Genomic DNA, 4,589 nt, shown 5'->3' on the forward strand with positions numbered 1-4,589 from the left:
CAGTCAACACGCACCGGCTGGCTCACATAGGCTGCTGTTCAAAGATAGAAAAAAAGATGGGAAAACGACAAATAAAAGGTGGTTCCTTTCCTAACAGCCTGTTATATTGTCCTGCCCTCTCGCTCGCTCTCTCTCTCTCTCTCTCTCTCTCTCTCTCTCTCTCTCTCTCTCTCTCTCTCTCTCTCTCTCTCTCTCTCTCTCTAGCGGATGTTGACATCACATCACATCATTCACAACTGCTGCAGCTGTAAAAGCAGCACCAGTGTCAAGCACACCACAGTAAAACAACACGACTTCCTTTTATAGCTTTCAAAATAAAAGCTGTATATAGCTGTATATATATATATATATATACACACACACGTATAGTTCTCACAACACCATAAAGGCAGGATGAAATAGCCAATATATAGCACTGCCAAAAATTCACAAATACACACACAAAAACTTATAATCAGACTGTTTGACCGTTATAGTTCAATTCATATTTAATCTAATGATTCCACAGATTTATCTTGTGCGATTTTTGCTGATCTTTTCACCCCAATACGTTAAGTGACTTTTGAAGAACTTGTACACTTTTATTTTGAAGGCAAAATCACCTAACTTCCGCTCCTATTCTTGCTGTCTCTGGTTAGCTTGACGCAGCTAACAGCAGCACTCACCAGACTGTCCCATTGATGACAACATACTGCAGTAGCTTAGTATAAGTCTGTGGCAGACCTTATCTTCTTAGAAATTAATACCTTTAACAAATTCATTCCCAAAATTCTGGAAATAAAATGTTTTGCCATTTCTAGCATTTTTCCATATCGTAGATACGTGCGGTACACACACGCCAAACCCCAGTAAAAAAAAACTGGCAGTTTAATGCGGCCTCGCTTATCGATACGGAATACAATGATACTATATAACGCAATACATTTTATAGATCGATGGGAGTCCATTTTCAATTCGGCATACACACAACCCACCAAACAGTGTCTTTTCCCGATAAAATCTCAACTTTTAGAACGGTTTCACACTGCTCGCTGCCGCTAACCGCGGTGTGTTTTGGTGGAAGAATAGTGTGTGAACAACTGACACACCAATTCTAAAAGTTACAATTTTATCACAATAATTGCTGCGTGAGAGGATTTTATATATGCCGAATTGAAGAGTGGATCGTCCTAATTCAGAAAAGCGCTTGAGTTATATTATATAGGGAAGTTACCTTTGCGGAAAAGCAAAGCAACATTAAAATACCAGATTTTTACATACATACATACATTTACAATTTGGCGTACAGTTTTCGCCATACAAGAGAACATAAGCGAGTATGTCCAGGATGTTTAATGTTAACAGCAGTTCATATCTTCTCACTGAGCTCTAGTTTAACTCCCATGCAGACTCCAGGTCGACCTCTTCTTCCTGAGAACACTGGCACATAAACATGTTAATTAGCCTAATTGACTGGTAAAAGACTCATCCGCCACAGTGTCAAATTGGACTGTATCGCCCTCTGTTGGATAAAATAAAGATTACAAGCATTTATGCACAGTAGCCTTCAAACTTCATCTGGGATCCATATTCATTATTTAGTCTAATAGGTAACCAGCATTTTATTCAAATTAGGCCTGCCTTATATCATAGGGATTTTTAAGAAGGATAAATCCCTATAGGAATATTATAGAGATATTATAGTTATACCTTAGAGGATATAAAATACAACAAAGTACTATAATGTCATAATAAACTCACTATTGAGTACCAGACATTCTTTGAACCCCTTGGAATATTCTAAAATAATGATTTTTGTTAGGGTGGAAAAAAAAGCTTCATACAAAATTTAAAATGCTCTGTGAAGGACTCTAAAGAGATTGAAGGCATCACTTTCATTAGAAGTATTTGGTCCCCCATTACCCCGATCAGTATCATAAGCATTGACCACAACTGTGTGTAAAGTGACAAGTCTGGCCTCTACATGGCACTACATGGTGTTAAAGTTCAGAGAGAGTCAGCCATGTAGAGAACAGGGGACTGCAGAAAGAAAGGCTAGAGAAGCACTGGGATAAATGTCTGGACTGGTATACTTTCACCTGAGAGAAATCTGAAATACACCAATGAATATGAATGCCACTTCACTTCAAAATGAATGTAATTTGGACCAAACTCACATTTGTTTGCCCATTATGAGGAAATATCCTAGCGTTGTTGAACTGGGCAAAAAATTGGCAAAATCATTCAGATTTGTGTAAAAAAAAACCCACAAACAATGGTAAACATGTAGAGTAAGATGCCTGAATATTTTCAGAAAAAATATATTTTTTCATGTTTCTTTGCTCCATTACCTACAAATGGAGGAAAAAGTGACCATGTGCATAGATCATGTGCATTATTGCCTGTTCTCAACATCGCTGTCATTATCAGAACATGTTGATGGAAACATATGTATTGAAAATGCGTCATATGTTCCGACTCATACAAAGAGAATATACAGACATATGTTAAGTCCTGATGCTTATATAATAACCACACAGTCATGTATTATTGTGCTTCTCATCGCTCTTATCTCTGTTTAAGCTGCAGTTACAGTCAGGTGTTTAAAAGTGACTAAATGTACGGGGGGTTATATGTGCCATTTTTAAGACTTTTTTTTAAACTATGCAAATATAGTTTATGTTTAGGATTGTGTTTCTGATTATTTCAGAAGCTGCAGATTGAGACTACGCAGATGTTCCAAAGAGTGAGTATGAAGCGAGGTTGGGTTGGTGTGAGGAGGCAAGTGGAACAATGTGGGTGTGAAGTATGTGAAAATGTATTGTAGAGGGTTTAGGCCTTAGGCATGACAGGATGTCACACTAAACGTACATAAACAGATAGTGAGAGTTTTATCATTTCCATCTTCAAATTATTATTCATAATATATTCCAACTCAGAAATATGATTTTTAGCTAGCCTACTTTTGGATATAGTGTTCCTAAAATAAGATTTAAAAAAAAAAACTTACAGAGGGAAATTTGAACAATATTATTGTCTGATCACTGACTGGGGGTCGTAGTTTATCCTCTTTTTTATTTAACCATCGTATTACTGGATTAGGGATTCAAACCTGAGGGGGTTTGTTTTTGTTAGGATTCTTCTTTTTCTTCCAATTCTTCTTCCGCTTCTTCTTCTTCTGCCCTAAAACGATCTGTTTCCTACAGCAATCAAATTCGGTGGATAGGTGTCAAATCTCCCCCACTACTCAGGCAACGAAAATGACAGAGATCGGACAGGTGGTGGCGCTATAACAAGCAATTCTTCATTTTGCGCCGGTAACTGAACTGAACTGTAAGGTCTAGAATAATTTTTTCCACCCCGTCAGATTCCTTGGCTCAAGCCGAATCCAATGCACATACGGATTTTAATATTTGTTCCGCCAATTTGAATTTTATGCAAAACCTATTACCTATATATACTGTATATAACCTGTTATTTCAAAGTTGCCTCAATCACCACCAAATTTTACACACAGCATATTTCAACTGCCTACATCATCTTCATATCACAGAACGTTGATACTTGTAACTCTTGTAACTGGCCCCCAAGGTTTGTCGGGTCACATTTGATCAGGCTGAATATCAAAATCATGACAAATTGGCAATTTTTCAAACGTAATATATCAGGCAACATTTCACCTGAAATGTTGCGGGACCGTCACCAAAATGTTCTACCGTGGAGATGTAGAACATTTCCATAATGATGAATCAAGTATCTATTCTCACTGGCAAATCATTTGCCCTTTAGTCTATATTTAATATTACTGTTGTTTCAGTTCTGTATTTGTATCTACATCTGTATTTATCTGTGTTTTCTCTCTATAACAACACCCTAACCCTGCACACTCAAACACAGCCATATAACACTGCTTAGAAGTCATTCATTCAAAACGACTGAGGTGACGTCTGAAACCAGAAAGGGGGTCAAACATTTTCCATCGACAGCGTCATGCTCAGTGTGCCTCCACACTCTGCATCTGTGTACATGTGAACAGCTTTAGCTATTCTCAAGCTATCCTGTGGGAGTGGTGGATCTAAATTTGGCATAATTGCACCATAACTGAATATGACTCATATATGCTCATTAAGCAGTTGGTTTGGTAAAAATGTTTGCAATGCCATAACTCGTAAATGAGTAAAATCACAGTGACCATTAAACTATTTTACTCAACCGCTTAACAGCTAGTGTCTCTGTGTGACTAATCCGTCCCAAAAGCGCCATTTTCACCTGCCTCCCTTCAAGAGCGACTGAGAGTTTGCTCAGGGGGGGGGGGGGGGGGGCAACTCTGCTGCTTTTCTGATGAGGAAGTGAGTTTTGACCGTGCCACTTGTTCAACAGTTGGGGGTGGGTTGTGGTTTTTTGGCCCCGGAATGTGCCACTGCCTGTGTGTGACAAGGGGGGTGGGGGGGTGGGGGTGGGGTGGGGGGGTGACAAGGCAAGTTTCATCAGTCCCGTCAGTTTTTCTGTCCGCTGCTCTTCTTCGACTTCCTCATTTGCCCCGTTGGTGCCGTTTCCTCTTTCGAAGCGCTCGCGTCGCCTCTTCCTCAGGGCAAAGCCTCGGAGAAGTC

Source organism: Centroberyx affinis, unplaced genomic scaffold (assembly GCF_046629955.1).
Source record: "Centroberyx affinis isolate AG114_WGS23_722 - 3 ecotype Tasmania unplaced genomic scaffold, CSIRO-AGI_Caff_v1 ptg003149l_1, whole genome shotgun sequence".
Lineage (NCBI taxonomy): Eukaryota > Metazoa > Chordata > Actinopteri > Beryciformes > Berycidae > Centroberyx > Centroberyx affinis.